The sequence below is a fragment of the Ips typographus genome, linkage group LG7 (genome assembly GCF_016097725.1).
Source record: "Ips typographus isolate SLU linkage group LG7, UJ_Ityp_2.0, whole genome shotgun sequence".
NCBI classification, from domain to species: domain Eukaryota; kingdom Metazoa; phylum Arthropoda; class Insecta; order Coleoptera; family Curculionidae; genus Ips; species Ips typographus.
The window spans coordinates 6,823,124-6,845,866 of NC_138428.1; the positions used below are offsets into that span (position 1 = coordinate 6,823,124).

At 32.7% G+C, this 22,743-nt stretch overlaps 1 protein-coding gene across 2 annotated transcripts in view; it reads right to left on the reverse strand.

The window, feature by feature from the left end:
* Window positions 1-20,766, reverse strand: part of IRSp53 (Insulin receptor substrate 53 kDa) — a 229,710-nt gene extending 208,944 nt beyond the window's left edge. For both annotated transcript variants that reach the window (XM_081983487.1, XM_081983486.1), the window contains exon 1: window positions 20,597-20,766. The gene's annotated coding sequence lies outside the window, so the exon portion shown is untranslated. The remainder of the gene's footprint in view (window positions 1-20,596) is intronic.
* Window positions 20,767-22,743: the final 1,977 nt, after the last annotated feature.

Sequence of the window (22,743 nt, forward strand, 5' to 3'; positions counted from 1 at the left end):
TTTGGTGTTGCAACATATAGAACATATGCACATCTAGAATTATTAATTGATTTTTTTTCAATTTTTTTTCTTGTTTAGGAAATAACAAAGGGGTGTCGCTTCCCAGGCTCACCCTGTATAAAGTAAAAGCGTGACATTCACGATAGTAGCATTTTATGTAGAGGTTTGTTTGAGTTTAATCGATTGCCTAGGGAAATAAAAATTTGTGATACTCAATGAGTTTAAAAAACGTGTACGTAATTATGTTCATTTAATGGAAATACGCTTTAGATACAAGTTGTAGAGCACATTTTCGGCTATCAACTTGTAATTTTCTCAATTCCGTAGGATTAACCATTAAGATGCAAAACGGCTCTAAAATTCGAAAATTTAAAATTTCCCGCCAAGCGGTCGTTAAGGAATTGTTATGATTTTGAAAGGCCAACCTTTATCAGTCTAAAACTAACTAAAAAGACTGAAACGTAATGATTGAGACCATTTTTGAGTGGCCTAAGTTCTTCGAGTGAATAAACAGGTTTAAATCACGTGTTATAATTAGCAAATGTCATTCAGAGTGATTTAAATTTTTTTTAAACCTCTAGTGAATAAAAAATTGTTTAAATCGTACCTTATAGCGTTGAATAATTAACTAATAATAGGACGAAATTTAATAAACTATATTATTATTATTATTTATTGCAATAGTCAATACTGGTCGCTGGGAACAAAATAACAAACAAGTGCATAAATCCGCCTAAAAACGGCATCGGACCTCGAAATTGCCATTTTAAGAGTTTTCCTAGTAGTGCAGTAGCTGTCTGATAAATAATGGAAATATGCAAAAACGTTCTTATTGTGATGCAAAATCCGTTTCTGGCTATATACGGTTACGCAAGTCTACTGAAAGTTTATCGGTCGAACGAATCTCTAAACGCTAAATTGTGTATTTTTTTGCTTCTTTCAAGTTAGATGTTAGTTTCAAACAAAATTACAGGTTTACAGACTTCCATACAACCAATTATTCAACAAAATAGTATTATCAATCATTTCTGAGTTTAGATAAATAACCAAAGTTTAATGATATTGAATTTGAGTTGGTCTGTCTTCACAAGCAGTTCTTGAAACAAGGGAAGGGAGTTAATTAGAATATGACAGGAACCCGCTATTGTCAGCTACTTTTGTCACATTCTATCAACACTTCTCTTGAAAATTTGTCGTTTCTCATTTTCAGGAATTAGGGCCCTGGTGTCTTTTTTCTGATACTCTACTATATGAGGTCATAATACAGAATGTAGCAGGTATACCCTCAGTCAGTGTTGCCAAGTCAAAATATTTAATAGCGCGGTAGAATAATCAATCAAAAAACGGTAGATAAACAATAATGCTAGTTTGCTATACAGGGTGGGTATAGTCTATCCGGCGAACCTACGGAGTAATAAAATTCGATGGGCGGCAACTTTGGTCGGTCCGCATTACACTGTAAAACAGGTACGTAAAAGTAAATCGAGACATGAGACCCGAGAAGTCCTTATATTCCAGAGAGAAGAAGATATTATATTGTAAAACGGACCGGATATAGACCAATACTAATGGACGGGGCGGGTCAACCCCTCCTAATTTTCGCTTTTATTACTCCGTAGGTTCGCCGGATAGACTATAGTATACCTTTTTCACATAGAAAACATGTTAGAATCATTTTTTAAAGTCAAATATCCGTTTAGGTGCGTAAAAAAAGTTAGGTTTTTTTAAACAGCTGAAATGGTTGCAGTTAGCGCCCCCTATCAGGTACTGAAAAATAGATGAAAGCGTCGTATTTAGCGGCTGTCAAAACCCCCTTATACAAAATTCAGTAATTTACATAAAAGGACCTTTTTGATATGATAAAAAATCAAGAATAAAATTTCAACTTTTACACCCTGTATCTTTCGGTATAGGACAATTAAGCTAAATCGTATTACTTTGATGTCAGAAATGTGACCAACTTGGAGTAAGAAAATGTTTTAAGCACATTTTTAGAATTTGAAAACCTTAAAAAAACACTACAAAATTTGGTACAGTCAGGGAGAATAGCGGTGTCAAAATTTGAACTGTCGAAAACACAGTTTGTTGGGACAGTCAGGGACAACAATCACCTGGAAAACCCACTTGGAATGAGAAAATGACAGTTTTAAGCACATTTCTGGAATCCTCTTTAAATTTGCTATTCAATACTACAAAATTTGCTACAGTTAGGAAGAAAAGTACTGTCAAAGTTTGAACTGCCAAAAACACAGTTTGTTGGGACAGTCAGGGACAACAATCAACAATCACCTGGAAAACCCACTTGGAATGAGAAAATGACAGTTTTAAGCACATTTCTGAAATCCTCTTTAAATTTGCTATTCAATAACCTGAAAAGGCACTACAAAATTTGCTACATTCTGGGAGAAAAGCGGTATCAAAGTTTAAACTGCCAGAAACACAGTTTGAAAGGACACTCAAGGACAAAATCGCTGGAAAAATCGACTTGTAGTGAGAAAGTTACTGTTTTTAAGTATATTTTTGGAATCCTCTATAAATTTCTTATTTGACAGCCTGAAAAAACAAAATAAAAAAAAAACAATACAAAATTTGGTACAGTCAGTGAGAAGTGGTGTCAAAGCTTAAACTTTACATGGAGTGGGAAATGTGTTCCTAAAATAGTCAGTTTCATGCTCCAATATGGTTTTACCGGCGATTTTGTACTTGACTGTTCTTTCAAACTTTGATACCGCTTTTTTCCTTGACAGTACTAAATTTTGTACTGTTTTTTAGGTTTCGGAATTCTAAAAATATGCTTAAAACATTTTCTTACTCCAAGTGGGTCACGTGACTTCTGGGCTAAATTATCATCTGAAAATGTCAAAATTGGCCTAGATCTGGCAAAATGTTCAGTCTAATACAATTTTCGAAATGGGACATGTTGAAACAATGAAAATCGCTGTATTTTTGAAGTATGGTTTATACAGGGTGCCCGTTTTACGAGCCGAGTTACGAGAGATGCAACGAAGTTTAAATTGTAACAAATTTGAGCAATTAGGAGTCCATTAAAATGCCGCTTTAAAAATTTAAAATTGCTAAGAACTTCCGGAGATATCCGAAAAAAAACCGAAATTTTGGAAATTAGTTTTTACTCATTTTCGAGGCGATCTTTGCAAAAACATAATTTTTGTGATTTTTACGAAATTCCAAGATTGAACCATAACATATAGTACATCATCGTAATTAGAAAAATAGGCTCTATTCAAATATGCAAAAATTCAATATGGCGCCCATAAGAAAAATGAACGTTGATGATGGTAACTAAAAAACAAAACGTCGAATACCAAAAATGATAATGCCTCGTTGTAGAGGAGGAAAAGTGATAATGGTAAAATGTCTTTTGTTTTCAGTTATCTTATGAAATAAATTAGTAAAAAACTAAAAATTAATTTCCAAAATTTCGTTTTTTTTGCGGATATCTCCGGAAGTACTAAGGATTTTTAAATTTTTAAAGCGACATTTTAATCGACTCCTAATTGCTCTTATGAACTATACAAGATGCCACAAATTCTTGTGTATAAGTACATGAAAATCTCTAAAATGGTTAGAAATACTCAGTTATTACGCATTTGTATTTTAATAATATTTAAAACATTTCAATTACTTAAAAAATATGGAAATTGTAATAAATAGTTTTTATTTTTTTCTTAATTTTTTTAATCAGATAACTGGGAACAAATAACACTTTACCTTAACTACTTTTTTGGTTTGTTCTCTACAAAGTGGCAGTATCATATTTGACATCCGACGTTTCGGTTTTTGGATACCATCATCAACTTTCATTTCTCTTAATTATCATTTTTGGTCGGCAATTCTGCGGAACTAACATATTTTTATTGTTGATAGAGATTCCATAGATCGACGCAGAAAATCGATTTTTTGAATTATGTAAATTTTATTACAATAACATGAACACCTAACCTAACCTAACCTAATTTTCAATTAAAACTTTAATTAAACCTTTTTATAATGACAATAGTACGATATTTCTTCACGACGAGTTTTTCACTCGAGACTTGGTTTTAAACGTCTAATTGCAGTAATTTATCGATTTTATTTACAGAAAGTCAATTTTGTGCCTTAAATTTACTAGATTAGCCTTTTTGAGAATATTCCAAAAGTTTTCCACAAAAAATTTGACTTAAAGTAGGATGTTTTATAAAGTTTTAAGCTACTTTAGGTTAGGCTGTTATTACGCTATTTTATGATATTTTTATAGGTTAGTTTAGATTGTTTTATAGCAATTTTAGGTTAAATGAGCCTATTTTTACGCTATTTTATGCTATTTAGGGTTAAGTTAGGCTGTTTTTGGAAAAAGTTACAACTTTTTCCCTTTCAAAAATTGGATTTGTAAAAAGTGCAATTTTGGCAATATTTTATTTTGTCCCGAAAGGGTTAAAATGGCTTTTACCTTTAAATTAGATAAAATAAGATATGTGACCCTTTCAAAAATTGAAAAAACATAATTTTTGGTCAAAATTTTCAATTAACCGCACCGCAACGTAACGTAACGTATATCAGCATAAAACAGCGTAATAACATAATGCATTTATGCTATTTTAGGTAAAAAATACGAATTTCATTAATCTACCGATTTTGAAAATGTCAATTTTGTGGCCTAAACTTACAAAAACAACCTTTCTGAGAATATTCTAGAAGTTTTTCGCCCGAAATTTGAACCGTAAATGACTAATTTTGGTAAATTACCAATTTTTAAAAAGTCATTTTAATAGCCCAAATTTGGAATAACCTTTCTGAGAATATTCCAAAAATTCTTTAATAACTTTTTAAATTATCCGTAGAAGGATAATCTTTAAATCTACCGAAAACTGAGCTTTTCAATGGACGTTTGTTAAATCGGAAAATTACTAAAATACTTGAAAAGCTTCTGGAATTTTTAGAAGGCTTGTAGTATGATTTAAAAGCTTCTGGCCCTCTCTAATATTAATCCTAGAGGCTTTTAATTTATAGGCATGTTTAAGACACTTATACAGGCCTCTATTAATTTTTAGAAGGCTTTTAGTAGCATTTAAGAGCTTCTTGCCCTTCCTAAATAATTCTAGAAGCTTCTGGCAATTTGAGAAATGTATAGAAAAGTTTAAGACAATTGTAGAAGTCACATAATTTTTAAAAGATTTTCAGTACTATTTAAAAGCTTTTGGCACTTTCTAACTAATTCTAGAGGCTTCTGGCAATATTTCAAATTTTTGGAAAAAGCTAAAGCACTTGTGGAAGTCTCTGGTAATTTTTAGAAGGTTTTCAGTAGAATTTAAAAGCTTCTGGCCCTCTCTAAATAATCCTAGAGGCTTTTAATTTATAGGCATGTTTAAGACACTTATACAGGCCTCTATTAATTTTTAGAAGGCTTTTAGTAGCATTTAAGAGCTTCTTGCCCTTCCTAAATAATTCTAGAAGCTTCTGGCAATTTGAGAAATGTATAGGAAAGTTTAAGACAATTGTAGAAGTCACATAATTTTTAAAAGATGTTCAGTACTATTTAAAAGCTTTTGGCACTTTCTAACTAATTCTAGAGGTTTCTGGCAATATTTCAAATTTTTGGGAAAAGCTAAAGCACTTGTGGAAGTCTCTGGTAATTTTTAGAAGGTCTTCAGTAGAATTTAAAAGCTTCTGGCCTTTTCTAAATAATTCTAGACGCTTCTGGCAAATTTTTGAAATTTCTAAGAAGTGTTAAGACACTTGTAGAGGCCTCTGGTAATTTATATAAGATTTTCAGTAGTATTTAAAAGTTTCTGGCACTTTCTAAATAATTCAAGAAGCCTTTGGCAAATTTTTGAAATTTCCAGGAAGTGTTAAGACACTTGTAGAGGTCTCTGGTAATTTCTAAAAGATTTTCAGTAGTATTTAAAGGTGTCTGGCACTTTCTAGATAATTCAAGAAGTCTTTGGCAAATTTTTGAAATTTCTAGGAAGTGTTAAGACACTTGTAGAGGTCTCTGGTAATTTATATAAGATTTTCAGTAGTATTTAAAGGAGTCTGGCACTTTCTAGATAATTCAAGAAGTCTTTGGCAAAAGTCGCTGGTAGTTCTTAGAAGGTTTTCAGTAGTATTTAAAAGGTGACTACTTTCTAAATAATTCTAGAGGCTTCTGGCAAATTTTTGAAATTTCTAAGAATTGTTAAGACACTTGTAGAAGCCTCTGGTAATTTCTAGAAGGTTTTAGTATTATTTAAAAGCTTCTGGCACGTTCTAAACAGTTCCAGAAGCCTCTGGCAATTTTAGAAATTTCCCAAAAGGTTTATTATTTATGAAGCTTGAAGATTGTAACTTTAAAACTGAATTTACAATGAATTTTCAAAATTTCAGTTCAAACTATAAACTTTGTTTTGGTGCAGTCACTTGGTTAACGCTCTGTAATTTCCAGATTTAAGTAGAAAAATTTATGAAAATTTTACAAAATATTCTAGACACTTTAAGCTATATTGTAGAAAATGAAAGCTTGTAACTTAAAAACTGGATTTACGGTGAATTTTTAAAGTTTCCGTTCAAACTATAAACTGTTTTGGTGCAGTAACTTGGTTCATGTTCTGATTGCTCTGTAACTTAACAAATTTATAAGTTTCATGACTTTTGCAAACTTGACAGTTTCTTATATTACTGAAAACCTCCTATTAAAGGATTTTTATTATTTCAACAGTTTAACAAGTTTTTCACGCACTTTTAAGTAGTTTACTGGGACAAGTTGCTTTACTGTATTTATTACTGGTCTACTCAATTTCATTTTACGGTCACACGATGAGATATCGATAATAATAATTATTGAAAAACACAGTTGGTGGTCAATAATTAGGTGAAAATAACCAAAAAAAAAAACAAGTCATTAAATAAACGTTCCGCATCCGAATCGGTGTTTGAGAATGGCGAAAGTATAATATAAAACGACTTTCAGTTTTACACAAGTGATAAAAAATTGGTGTCTGAAAGTTACAGTTACGATTCGACCATATTTGGTCGTTTTTACTTGCCAACAGTCCATCAGGAACCAGAAACTGGTTTGAAAGGTTGCTGATGGAATCTACTTTAACAACTATCCGATTAACGAGTTTTCTGTATTTGTGATAACAACATTGCCAAATGAATGATGTTAACAAAAATACAGAAAACTCGTCGAGTTTTGTAGTTAATTAATGTCATCAGAATTTACCTGATGAGTTTATTAGTTTATCAAGCTTTGGGAGTTATTAGCAAAACCTAATCAGTAAGTACACGGTTGTTTATACAGGGTGGTCCAGTCAATAATTCACTACTCTATAGCCCATATAGCCCATAACACAATAATCCGCTCAAGATATTTTAACGAAATTTTGGTGGTGTTGACACTTAACAATAATACATATTTTACGATAAAAATATGGTTTTTAGTTTTATTAGTAGCGCGGGTGCAGGCACAAATGATACGCCACTGGTTTTTTTCAACAGAAAAATTATTTTTTTATTTTCTGTTCAATTCTGAAGAGGAAAAGGCTTCTTTCGAGTAAAAAAATGCGATTATTCTTAAAATATCAAATTATTGAACAAAACAACAGCTGCCGCACTTATGGCTGTTTGCACCAGTTTTTTTAAGCCACACTTGAGCAAGTAAACTTGCTCTAAATTGTTTTTTTTTTTTTGAAATTTGAACACCCTGTATCTCGAGAACAAAGCACTTGCGAACACATGTTCTCTTGAACATTTTCCTTGATTTTGCCAGGAGAATCTTCCCTAGGCTTTTGTCACAACAACTCTGAAACACCCTGTATAAACCATACTTCAAAAATACAGATTTTCATTGTGTCAACACGTCTTATTTCGAAAACTGTGTTAAACTGTAATTTTTGCAAATTCTAGACCAATTTTGACACTAGTGACAGATATCACGTGGTTTCAGAGGATAATTTAGCCAAGCAGTCACGTGACCAACTTGAAGTAAGAAAATGTTTTAAGCACATTTTTAGAATTTTGAAACCTAAAAAAAACATATTCATACATTCACATATTCAATAACCTGAAAAAACACTACAAAATTTGGTACAGTCAGTGAGAATCGCGGTATTAATTTGGAATTACCAGAAACACAATTTGAAAGAACAGTCAAGGATAAAATCGCTGGTAAAACCCCCTTGCAGTAATAAAATAACTGTTTTAGGCAAATTTTTGAAGTCCTCATAAAATTTCCTATTCGATAGACTGAAAAAAAACAATAAAAAATTTGGTCCAGTCAGGGAGAAAAGTGGTGTCAAACTTTGAACTGCGAAAACACAGTTTCTAGAGACAGTCAGGGACAAAATTGCGTGTAAAACCTACTTGTAGTGAGAAAACGACTATTTTAAGCACATTTTTAGAATTCTTATTAAATTTCCTAATCGATAGCATAAAAAAACAATACAAAATTTGGTACAGTCAGGAGTCAGGGAGAAAAGTGGTGTCAAAATTTCAACTGCCAAAAACACAGTTTGTACGAACAGTCAGGGACAAAATCGCGTGTAAAACTCACTTGGAGTGAGAAAATGACTATTTTAAGCACATTTTTAGAATTCTTATCAAATTTCCTAATCGATAGCTTAGAGAAACAGTACAAAACTTGGTACGGTCAGGGAAAACTGGTGTCAAAATTTGAACTGCGAAAACACAGTTTCTAGAGACAGTCAGGGACAAAATTGCGTGTAAAACCTACTTGTAGTGAGAAAATGACTATTTTAAGCACATTTTTAGAATTCTTATCAAATTTCCTAATCGATAGCTTAGAAAAATAGTACAAAATTTGGTACAGTCAGGGAGAAATGTGGTGTCAAAATTTCAACTGCCAAAAACACAGTTGGTAGGGACAGTCAGGGACAAAATTGCGTGTAAAACCCACTTGGAGTAAGAAAATGACTGTTATAAGCACATTTTTAGAATCCTTATTAAATTTCCTAATCGATAGCTTAAAAAAACAATACAAAATTTGGTGCAGTTAGGGAGAAAAGTGGTGTCAAAGTGTTTACTGCCAAAAACACGGTTTGTAGGGGCAGTCAAGGACAAAATTGCGTGTAAAACCCACTTGTAGTGAGAAAATGACTGTTATAAGCACATTTTTAGAATCCTTATTAAATTTCCTAATCGATAGCTTAAAAAACAATACAAAATTTGGTGCAGTGAGGGAGAAAAGTGGTGTCTAAGTGTTTACTGCCAAAAACACGGTTTGTAGGGACAGTCAGGCATAAAATTGCGTGTAAAACCCACTTGGAGTGAGAAAATTACTGTTTTAAGCACATTTTTAGAATTCTTATTAAATTTCCTAATCGATAGCTTAAAAAAACAATACAAAGTTTGGTGCAGTCATGGAGAAAAGTGATGTCAAAGTTTTAACTGCCAAAAACACAGTTTGCAGGGACAATCAGGGACAAAATCGCGTGTCAAACCCACTTGTAGTGAGAAAATGACTGTTTTAAGCACATTTTTAGAATTCTTATTAAATTTCCTAATCGATAGCTTAAAAAAACAATACAAAGTTTGGTGCAGTCATGGAGAAAAGTGATGTCAAAGTTTTAACTGCCAAAAACACAGTTTGCAGGGACAATCAGGGACAAAATCGCGTGTCAAACCCACTTGTAGTGAGAAAATGACTGTTTTAAGCACATTTTTAGAATTCTTATTAAATTTCCTAATCGATAGCTTAAAAAAACAATACAAAGTTTGGTGCAGTCATGGAGAAAAGTGATGTCAAAGTTTTAACTGCCAAAAACACAGTTTGCAGGGACAATCAGGGACAAAATCGCGTGTCAAACCCACTTGTAGTGAGAAAATGACTGTTATAAGCACATTTTTAGAATCCTTATTAAATTTCCTAAACGATAGCTTAAAAAACAATACAAAATTTGGTGCAGTGAGGGAGAAAAGTGGTGTCTAAGTGTTTACTGCCAAAAACACGGTTTGTAGGGGCAGTCAAGGACAAAATTGCGTGTAAAACCCACTTGTAGTGAGAAAATGACTGTTATAAGCACATTTTTAGAATCCTTATTAAATTTCCTAAACGATAGCTTAAAAAACAATACAAAATTTGGTGCAGTTAGGGAGAAAAGTGGTGTCAAAGTGTTTACTGCCAAAAACACGGTTTGTAGGGGCAGTCAAGGACAAAATTGCGTGTAAAACCCACTTGTAGTGAGAAAATGACTGTTATAAGCACATTTTTAGAATCCTTATTAAATTTCCTAAACGATAGCTTAAAAAACAATACAAAATTTGGTGCAGTGAGGGAGAAAAGTGGTGTCTAAGTGTTTACTGCCAAAAACACGGTTTGTAGGGGCAGTCAAGGACAAAATTGCGTGTAAAACCCACTTGTAGTGAGAAAATGACTGTTATAAGCACATTTTTAGAATCCTTATTAAATTTCCTAATCGATAGCTTAAAAAACAATACAAAATTTGGTGCAGTGAGGGAGAAAAGTGGTGTCTAAGTGTTTACTGCCAAAAACACGGTTTGTAGGGACAGTCAGGCATAAAATTGCGTGTAAAACCCACTTGGAGTGAGAAAATGACTGTTTTAAGCACATTTTTAGAATTCTTATTAAATTTCCTAATCGATAGCTTAAAAAAACAATACAAAGTTTGGTGCAGTCATGGAGAAAAGTGATGTCAAAGTTTTAACTGCCAAAAACACAGTTTGCAGGGACAATCAGGGACAAAATCGCGTGTCAAACCCACTTGTAGTGAGAAAATGACTGTTTTAAGCACATTTTTAGAATTCTTATTAAATTTCCTAATCGATAGCTTAAAAAAACAATACAAAGTTTGGTGCAGTCATGGAGAAAAGTGATGTCAAAGTTTTAACTGCCAAAAACACAGTTTGCAGGGACAATCAGGGACAAAATCGCGTGTCAAACCCACTTGTAGTGAGAAAATGACTGTTTTAAGCACATTTTTAGAATTCTTATTAAATTTCCTAATCGATAGCTTAAAAAAACAATACAAAGTTTGGTGCAGTCATGGAGAAAAGTGATGTCAAAGTTTTAACTGCCAAAAACACAGTTTGCAGGGACAATCAGGGACAAAATCGCGTGTCAAACCCACTTGTAGTGAGAAAATGACTGTTATAAGCACATTTTTAGAATCCTTATTAAATTTCCTAATCGATAGCTTAAAAAACAATACAAAATTTGGTGCAGTTAGGGAGAAAAGTGGTGTCAAAGTGTTTACTGCCAAAAACACGGTTTGTAGGGGCAGTCAAGGACAAAATTGCGTGTAAAACCCACTTGTAGTGAGAAAATGACTGTTATAAGCACATTTTTAGAATCCTTATTAAATTTCCTAATCGATAGCTTAAAAAACAATACAAAATTTGGTGCAGTTAGGGAGAAAAGTGGTGTCAAAGTGTTTACTGCCAAAAACACGGTTTGTAGGGGCAGTCAAGGACAAAATTGCGTGTAAAACCCACTTGTAGTGAGAAAATGACTGTTATAAGCACATTTTTAGAATCCTTATTAAATTTCCTAATCGATAGCTTAAAAAACAATACAAAATTTGGTGCAGTTAGGGAGAAAAGTGGTGTCAAAGTGTTTACTGCCAAAAACACGGTTTGTAGGGGCAGTCAAGGACAAAATTGCGTGTAAAACCCACTTGTAGTGAGAAAATGACTGTTATAAGCACATTTTTAGAATCCTTATTAAATTTCCTAAACGATAGCTTAAAAAACAATACAAAATTTGGTGCAGTTAGGGAGAAAAGTGGTGTCAAAGTGTTTACTGCCAAAAACACGGTTTGTAGGGGCAGTCAGGGACAAAATTGCGTGTAAAACCCACTTGTAGTGAGAAAATGACTGTTATAAGCACATTTTTAGAATCCTTATTAAATTTCCTAATCGATAGCTTAAAAAACAATACAAAATTTGGTGCAGTGAGGGAGAAAAGTGGTGTCTAAGTGTTTACTGCCAAAAACACGGTTTGTAGGGACAGTCAGGCATAAAATTGCGTGTAAAACCCACTTGGAGTGAGAAAATGACTGTTTTAAGCACATTTTTAGAATTCTTATTAAATTTCCTAATCGATAGCTTAAAAAAACAATACAAAGTTTGGTGCAGTCATGGAGAAAAGTGATGTCAAAGTTTTAACTGCCAAAAACACAGTTTGCAGGGACAATCAGGGACAAAATCGCGTGTCAAACCCACTTGTAGTGAGAAAATGACTGTTTTAAGCACATTTTTAGAATTCTTATTAAATTTCCTAATCGATAGCTTAAAAAAACAATTCAAAATTTGGTGCAGTCAGGGAGAAAAGTGGTGTCAAAGTTTGAACTGCCAAAACAGTTTCTAGAGACAGCCAGGGAGAAAGTCGCGTGTAAAACCCACTTGCAGTGAGAAAATGACTATTTTAAGCACATTTTTAGAATTCTTATTAAATTTCCTAATCGATAGCTTAGAAAAACAGTACAAAACTTGGTACAGTCAGGGAGAAAAGTGGTGTCAATATTTGAACTGCCAAAACACAGTTTCTAGAGAGAGTCAGGGAGAAAGTTGCGTGTAAAGCCCACTTGTAGTGAGAAAATTACAGTTTTCAGCACATTTTTAGCATCCTTATTAAATTTCTCAATCGATAGCTTAAAAAAACAATACAAAATTTGGTACAGTCAGGGAGAAAAGTGGTGTCAAAATTTAAACTGCAAAAACACAGTTTCTAGATACAGCCAGGGAGAAAGTCGCGTGTAAGACCCACTTGTAGTGAGAAAATGACTGTTTTAAGCACATTTTTAGAATTCTTATTAAATTTCCTAATCGATATCTTAGAGAAACAGTACAAAATTTGGTAGAGTTAGGGAGAAAAGTGGTGTCAAAGTTTCAACTGCCAAAAACACAGTTTGCAGGGACAATAAGGGACAAAATCGCGTGTAAAACCCACTTGTAGTGAGAAAATGGCACATTAAACAGCCTTTTTTACATCATAAGGTATGTTTTCTCCAATTTTTAAGATCGTGTGTAATTGTATAACTTCTAGCTCCTGAAGATGAGTTCTTATGTACTTGAAACTAGTCGAGCGCACCCTTTTTAAATAGAGGTTTAATAAAGTTTGTTGTGGAGAAGGCTGAGTGTTCTTCACCCCCCTTTTTGTAATATTGAATTCATTTATTTAGGTATTTTCGCAATGGAATATGTTGATTCGTCTGTTAATATTCGTTTTTTGTTTCAGTTTTTATGGAAAAGAATTACAGATAAATCTGTAATATTGTAAATAATAAAAGTATTACAATAAAGTTTATTATGAGACACCCTGTACAGTCAGGGAGAACAGCGGTGTCAAACGAAATAGCAGTTCAAAATAAAACACGTGGATTTGGCAATTTGAAGTATATAAAATGTATCACAACCGACATGATGGCAATGGTAGTAAAAACGGTAGTTTATATTAAAAAAAAAACAGGAGAATGGTACAAAAACCACAAAAGCGGTAGACCTGGCCACATTGCCAACACGTGCTCTAAACCATTTTAGGCACATTTTCGTGCGTAAAATGCTTCTTACAGCACCTTCCTCCATGCTTATCCGATCTCTAAACTGAAAATAGTAAAGAAAAACTTAATAAAATAGTAAATATTTCTGTACAAGTAAAGAAAAATTTAAAAACTCATTTAAGCAGGCTTTGGACGAACCAAATATTTGCTTTATCTTTTTCTATTTGCTTTGATTATTTGTTAAAATATATTTGCTGTCCAAACAATCACTACCCATTTGGTAAACAGATTTTGAAGAAATATTTGCCAGCGTGTTATGGCATAGCAAATATATTTGCTTAAAACAACATTTTTTGCAAATAAATTGCGTAGCAATATCTGCTTTCGCGTAATGCCTGCTATAGATAAACAAATGGTCAGTTCATGTATACGAAAATAAGTACATATTATCTTATGGGTAGTTACAAGACAACGTACTTTAGCGTCGTGTCAAAGTAATCGTTTACCTAGATATTTGCCGTTATACTTCTGATTATGAACGAGTAGAAATCTAGTCAAGGTACATGCGCAGCAGTGGTTTTAATTTTTATATACCGGGTGATCAAATAATACAATAGATAAGCTGTGTATAAAGAAAACCAAAAATGATACAGGTTTGAAACAACATTTTTAATGAGCATGTACTAGTAAAATGTGGAAGTTTCTGAATATCTACCTTTTTACTCTAAAGTAGTAATGGCGACAGATAACTCAGGTATTTTTGGGAGTTCAGGGAGGTGTAACCTATCAAATTAACCGTCTTAAGCCGTGTAAAGCAAAAAAATCTATCTAAAAAATTGCGTACAGGGTGGCCAAAAAATTTCAATCACTACATTATTCATGCACTCTCTGTATAGCAGCGGCACTGATGGACTATGAAACTTCCGGGGATGAGTTTAGCAGTTCTTTACGAACATTTATACTCTCTTTCAAATTTTTCGTAACTTTCACCGTTTCTGAGTTATTAAGCAAAAACTGGTTTGATGCAACAAATTTTCAAATCAGCTGTAATTGAGGTTTGATATTTGAGCACCCTGTAACCCAGTTATTTTTGGGAGTTTAGGGAGGTTGAACCATTCAAATTAACCGCCTTGAGCACCTCTTTCCAGTGGTGTAAAGAAAAACGTTCTATCTAAAAAAGTTCGTACAGGGAGGCCAAAAATCTGAATCACTACATTTTTCATGCGCCCCCTGTATAGTAGCGGCACTGACCGACTGTGAAACATCTTCACAAACATTTTTGCTCTCTTTTCGTAACTTTTACCGTTTCTAAGTTATTAAGCAAAAACTGATTTGATGGAAGAAATTTTCAAATCAGTTGAAAATGTGGTTTAAAATTTGAGCACCCTGTAACTTGGATATTTTTGGGAGTTCAGGGTGATCCAACCACTTAAAAGAACCATTTTGAGCCCTTCTTTCCAGTGGTGTAGAGTAAAAAAATCTATCTTAAAATTTGCGTACAGGGTAACAAAAATAATGAACCACCATATTTTTTGGTACTCCCTGTATACTGGAAGCAAAAACTGTCCTGCAAACTTACGATCTTCGGTTAAGGAGTTGGTTAGAAACATTTTTGATCTCTTACAATTTTGTTGTAACTTTCACTGTTTTCGAGTTATTTAGGAAAAACTGGTTTGGTGCAACAAATATATCTAAATCAGTTGTGATCAGCTGTGAAATTGTGGTCTGAAATTTGAACACGGTTTAAAAGACAGTCAGGGACAAAATCGCCTGTAAAACTCACTTGTAGTGAGAAAAATTCTGTTTTAAGCACATTTTTTTAATCCTCATTAAATTTCCTACTCAATAACCTGAAAAGACACTTCAAAATTTCGTACAGTCAGGGAGAAAAGTGGTGTCAAAGTTTGAACTGCCAAAACACAGTTTTGTAGGGACATTCAGGGACAAAATCGTGATTAAAACACTCTTGGTGTAAGAAAATGATTGTTTTAAGCACATTTTTGGAACTTTCATTAAATTTCCTACTCGATAACCTGAAAAAACACTAGAAAATTTTGGTAGTCAGAGAGAAAAGTGGTGTCAAAGTTTGAACTACAAAAACACAGTTTTGTAGGGACAGTCAGGGACAAAATCGTCTTTAAAACACACTTGGAGTAAGAAAATGATTGTTTTAGGCACATTTTTGGAACCCTCATTAAATTTCCTATTCAATAACCTGAAAAGACACTTCAAAATTTCGTACAGTCAGAGAGAAAAGTGATGTCAAAGTTTGAAGTGCCAAAAACACAGTTTTGTAGGGAGAATCAGGGACAAAATCGTCTTTAAAACACACTTGGAGTAAGAAAGTGATTGTTTTAGGCACATTTTTGGAACCCTTATTAAATTTCCTATTCAATAACCAGAAAAAACCCTTCAAAATTTCGTACAGTCAGGGAGAAAAGTGGTGTCAAAGTTTGACCTGCCAAAAACACAGTTTCTTGCAGTAAGAAAATGACTATTTTAAGCAAATTTTTGGAATCCATATTAAATTTCCTATCCGATAACCTGAAAAAAACACAAAAATTTTGGGTTACTAAATTAATAAATTTTGGGTAAAGTAAAATATTTACTTTACTGGTAATTTACTCATCACTACTTATGGGACACCCTTGTATACAGAAAATTAAATTAAATAATATTAAAAGTAAAGACAAAATGTGTTATATTTTTGTCTGTTCCTGTATCTTCAAGTAGATAATTTTTTTCTACTCGAGTGCGGTAAAATGCACATTTCCCCTCTCATTTGAGTGTGGGAAAGAGTTTTCCGCTCCTAATGCGGTAAAGTTGCTTTTCCGCAGTCATTCCTTCATATTTTTTGTTTAAATGTTTATGGACTAGTTCTGTAATGAATCAGTTCCCGGACTGAAACTTATTGACACTTATTTTGTTTTTCAAAAAATGCTTGCGAAAGACGTCTTTTAACTGTAGTCTCGTGCGGAAAAGTATCACTTTTCGCACTTATTAGGCAAATAACTATTACTTCACAATTTTTGAAATTAGATCTAAATCCAGAAATTGAACTTTACATGTACGATAACTCAAATATCTTAAGTATTTTCCCATCATTAATCATTGGTAAAGACAATAAAGGAGGTGAAAAGCGTGTGGGACATTTACGCTCTTAAAATTCATACAGTAAAATTGGATCCTGACAAATTTCCGTACGAGCAAAAAAACGGTTCATGAGACACTAAAACCGTCAAATTTCGCACGTCTGATTTATTGTCTCGGAGGCTGTTTGAGAGTTTGAGCTCCAGGTTTTATAATAAATGCCCCTATTAAAGGAAATTATGGCGTGAACCTAGAAAGTTTCACCGAAAAGTTGAAAGGCTTCTGGCATGCTAAATAGTGGGAATCTTTCGCTTTTTAGGTGAAACCGGGACTATACACTCAGTGTTGCAAAGTCAAAATTTTTAATAATCGGTCTAAAAACGAAAGATCAAAAAATAATGCTAGTTTGGTAAATATAAACTTCAAAAATACAGATTTTTATTTTTTCAACAGGTCTTGTTTCGAAAACTATGTTAAAGTGTGTAATTTTTGTAGATTCTAGGCCAATTTTGACATTAGTAACAGATATCACGTGGTTTCAAAGGATAATTTAGCCAAGCAGGCACGTGAACCCAACAAAATTTGGTATTGTCAGGGAGAAAAGTGGTGTCAAAATTTGAGCTGCCAAAAACACAGTTTGTAGGGAAAGTCAAGAACAAAATCGCCTGTGAAACCTACTTGGATTTGGAAAATGACCGTTTTAAGCACATTTTTAGAATCCCCACTAAATTTCCTACTCGATAGTCTGAAAAAACCCTACAAAATTTGATACAGTCGGGGAGAAAAGTGGTGTCAAAGTTTGAACTGCCCAAAACACAGTTTGTAAGAGCAGTCAGAGACAAAATCGCCTGTAAAACCCACTTGGAGTGAGAAAATGACTGTTGCAAGCATATTTTTAGAATCCTCATTAAATTTTCTACTCGATAGCCTGAAAAAACAATACAAAATTTGGAAGAGTCAAGGAGAAATGTGGTGTCAAAATTTGAACTGCCAAAACACAGTTTGCAGGTACAGTCAGGGACAAAATCGCCTGTAAAATCCTCTGGTAGTAAGAAAATAATTGTTTTAAGCATATTTTCAGAATCCTCATTAAATTTGCTGTTTACTAACTTAAAAAACAACACAAAATTTAGTACAGTCAGGGAGATAAGCGGTGTCAAACTTGAAATAACACTGCAATCAGCACTCTCAATATAAAACATGTGGATTTGGCAATTCGCAGAATATAAAATGTTTTACAACCCACATAATGACAATGGTATTAAAAAAGGGTAGATTATATAAAAAAAAACAGGAGAACGGTAGAAAAACCACAAAAACGGTAGATATACCGTTTTAACAGTAGACCTGGCAACAGTGTTTACACTTGATCGTAGGTAAAATACAGGGTGAACCACCCACAGTAGATGTCATCTTTCCTTATTTTAAATGGGACAAGTTACTTTTTCCATTTTCGGATTCCACGTAAAATTCTAGACTTATTTTACCATTTCTCATATTTACCATTTTATGTAAAATTTGACTTTTTCAATCCCCAAAACAATTATTGTAATTTACACATACTAAGAAACAAATTTTTCTAGGTTTCTGTGGTTAAACAAGATTTGTTCAAAGAGTGACTGAGAAAAATGTCAAAAATGGTCATACAGGGTGGTCAAAAATTAGCCTGACAGTCAGTTCTAAAAAGGGCGGAAAACAAGCTTTTGAAATCAAACATTCCTATTTTTATGATTCTCCTTGTTCCAAATTAGGGTAAGTTCGTATTAGTCTACCTTTTTGAAATAATTAGGAGGAAATTATAGCAAAACTTGATCAAATCTACGTTTCAGACCTGAAAATTGGATAACTTGACCAAACAGAGAATTTTAACATTTTTTGTTTCAAGTTAGAAAATTGACTGGAAAACAACAAGGCAATATTCATGCTTTGAAAATTCAAACTTAAAATATGACATTTTTATTGCCTTGAAAACTTGATCAAAAACATATTTTTCATGTATTGTCAATGATAATTTAAAGAATGACCTCAGAACTGTATAAATAATATGATGAAATTTAATTCAGATATTAAAATTGATTTAATAATTGATATGCAAATTGACTTGATTACTGTTTCAAACTGGATAATTGACTTGAAAACTTGATCAACGCATTTTTCATGTTTTGTCATTTGAAACTTAAAAGTAGGTAATTTGATGAAATTTACATTTCAGATATGACAATTCACTTGTTAATTTGTTCAAAAAGACAATTTTTTTATTTTATTGTTTCATGCTGGATAATTTACTTAAAAACTTGAACAACAAACAATTTTTCATGTTTTGCCATTTTAAACTTTAAATACGACTTGAAAAGTGGATAATTTTATCAAATTAACATTTCAGATATGCAAATAATTGACGTGATAATTTGACCAAATAGGAAATTTTCAGGTTTTATTTTTTTTAACTTTGATATTAAAAAAAAGGACTTGAAAAGTAGGTAATTTGATAAAATTTTAAAAAATATATTAAATTAAATAAAAAAAATAAAAAAAAATAAAAAAAATAAATTTAAACCGTTCAAATAATATTTTGACCTTTAAAATAGTCAGGTAAAAATTAAATTTGATTATTGAAAATATTCACGTCACTTAGGGGCCTCTTTAAGGAGTTACAAAGTAAAGTTGAAGCTATAAGATGTTTGAAAATAGTTTATAATATTTAAAATTTTAATTTGAAAACTTTCAATTTTGGACGCGCTGATTTAGTTAGAACCTGATTGGATTATATCATCGGTTTATAACAGCTATTACACTATACTGCAAATTGTTTACTGCGGTTTCATTTTATAAAACAAACAACATTTTACTTCTCTCCTATTTACCATTAGATTTAATTGATCGTACCTTGAAGTTAGGCATAAAAAAAATATGAGAGCAAATTGTTTTGCGCATGCCACTGATTTTTTGGTGTTAAGGTTACCTATACAGTACTAATAACTAATAATCCACCTATAGATGGTAGTGTATAATTATGAATTGTATGTAATTATTATTATTATTATGAAACTTTACTGGGTATTGATTGTAAAAGAAGAAAAGCAAGTAAATTGAATAGTTATTTACTCAATCGTCTCTCAATTATTGATAATTATGTACGATTTAAAAAAAACTCATCCCTGAAGGTTTCACAGTCCGTCAGTGCCGCTACTATACAGAGGATGCATGAAAAGTGTAGTGATTCAGATTTTTGGACCACCCTGTAAGGAATTTTGTTGAAAGAATTTTTTGCTTTACGCCACTGGAAAAAGGAGCTTAAGACGGTTAATTTGAGTGGTTCAATCTCCTTGAACTCCTAAAATTAACCAAGTTACAGGGTGCTCAAATTTCTGATTTGTAAAATTGTTGCATCAAACCAGTTTTTGCATAATAACTCAGAAATGGTAAAAGTTACGAAACATTTTAAAGAGAGCAACTCATTCCTGGAAGTTTTGCAGTCGCAATTGAAATTTACTGGCAATTTTTTCTGTATTTTGCTTAAATTACATATTCGAGGGTGACAAATTTGATTATCAGTTCAATTTTAAGCTCAGTTTTAGACAACGTCATTTGCAGCAAATAATTTGCCTAAACATCATTATTTTCTGGTAAAAAAGTTAATTAAAACACATTTTAATACACATTCAAAACGCAAAAACATTTTGAAACAATCTTAGACATCAGATACTTCAATCAAAATTTCCTATTTTTTTTTTCATCAATACATATAATTACAAAAATCTCGAAAACCGTTGATCATAACCTTATTAGTTTGTAGACCAAAATGATAGTCTTGTTTTTGCACTTTCGTTCATATTATTTAAATTTCATATCAAACAAAAAGCTAACAAAACAGTTAAAATCGACGTATTTAAAAAAAAAACTTATTTCATATTCATTCATTGTACTGCTGCCGTCTGTTGTCAGATTTATTTTAAAAATTAAATTAACTTTTATTTATTTTTTTTAATTTTGTCACTTGAATATTTCACTGTTCTTTTCGGTTAAAATAATAGAAATTTAAGTGAGTTTACCTGTCTAAGTCTATTTGAGTGATTGCAAGAATAGCACAGAAAAATTATCCAAAATTTGGTACACTCACACACACGATTCGCTTTCGATATGTATCGATACACTCGCGGTAAAATTTCGCGATTCGATAGTATTTCGTTCCGTCGATATGACGCTACTCCTGCTATGACCAAGCAGTAGTAATGAGTCTGTCGGCACGGCTTGCTGTTCTCTCCCCCAGGTTTACTTTCTAATTTGGCGCGCGCACTACGAGAAGGAGGTGTCGGCGACTCGTTGCATCTCCATCATCCTTACCAGAGAAGTGTTTTTAAAGGGAGAGAATTCCCTAGAAAAACGTTGTCTTTTGGTGTCGGAAGCTGGTTTAGAAGGTGTAAAGACACGCAAAAGAGCTAAAATGACATGTACAATTTCAAATTCAATTCATCGTATTTTTTTAGCACTCCAAATGGGTTTTACAGGCGATTTTGCCTTTGACTGTGTTTCTGGCATACCAAATTTTGTCACTGCTTTTCTCCCTAACTGTACTAAATTTTGTATTTTTTTTTGTCTGTTGGATAGGAAATTCAATGAGGATTCTAAAACCGTGCTTGAAACGGTCATTTTATTACTACAAGTGGGTTTTACAGGCAATTTTGTCCCTGTCTATCCTTCAAACTGTGTTTCTTGCAGCTCAAATTTTGACAACATTTTTCTCCCAGACTTTACGTGATTTTAAAGTGTTTTTTTATGTCATTAGTTAGGTAATTTAATGAGGATTCCAAAAATGTGCTTAAAACAGTAATTTTCTCACTTCAAGTGGGTTTTACAGGCCATCTTGTCTTTGACTGTTCCTACAAACTGTGTTTATGGCAGTTCAAATTTTGAAACCGCTTTTCTCAATGACTGTACCAAATTTTGTAGTGTTTTTCAGTTTTTTGGATAGGAAATTCAATAGGTATTCCAAAAATGTACTTAAAACCGTCATGTTCTCACTTCAAGTGGGCTTTACAGGCGATTTTGTCCCTGACTGTATTTAAAACTGTGTTTCCTGCAGCTCAAACTTTGACACTTTTCTCCCAGACTTTACGTGATTTTAAAGTGTTTTTTTATGTCATTAGTTAGGTAATTTAATGAGGATTTCAAAAATGTGCTTGAAACAGTAATTATCTCACTTCAAGTGGGTTTTACAGGCGATCTTGTCCTTGGCTGTCCCTACAAACAGTGTTTCTGGCAAATCAAACTCGACACCACTTTTCTCCCTGACTTTGTCTGATTTTGTAGTGCTTTTTAATGTCGTTAGATTTGAAATTTAATGAGGATTTAAAAAATGTGCTTAAAACAGCCATTTTATTTTTACAAGTGGGTTTTATAGGCGATTTTGTCCCTGACTGTCCTTTCAAACTGTGTTTCTTGCAGCTCAAACTTTGACAACGCTTTTCTCCCAGACTTTACGTGATTTTAAAGTGTTTTTTTTATGTCATTAATTTGGTAATTTAATGAGGATTCTAAAAATGTGCTTGAAACAGTAATTATCTCACTTCAAGTGCGTTTTACAGGCGATCTGGTCCTTGACTATCCCTACTAACTGTGTTTCTGACAAATCAAACTCGACACCACTTTTCTCCCTGACTTTGTTTGTTTTTTTAGTGTTTTTTAATGTCGTTAGATTTGAAATTTAATGAGGATTTTAAAAATGTGCTTAAAACAGTCATTTTATTATTACAAGTGGGTTTTACAGGCAATTTTGTCCCTGACTCTCTTTCAAACTGTGTTTCTTGCAGTTCAAATTTTGACAGCACTTTTCTCCCAGACTTTTCTTGATTTTGAAGTGTTTTTTATGTCACTAGTTAGGTAATTTAATGAGGATTCCAAATATGTGCTTAAAACAGTCATTTTATTATTACAAGTGGGTTTTACAAGCAATTTTGTCCCTGACTGTCTTTCAAACGGTGTTTCTTGCAGTTCAAATTTTGACAACACTTTTCTCCCAGACTTTTCTTGATTTTGAAGTGTTTTTTATGTCACTAGTTAGGTAATTTAATGAGGATTCCAAATATGTGCTTAAAACAGTCATTTTATTATTACAAGTGGGTTTTACAGGCAATTTTGTCCCTGACTGTCTTTCAAACTGTGTTTCTTGCAGTTCAAATTTTGACAACACTTTTCTTGA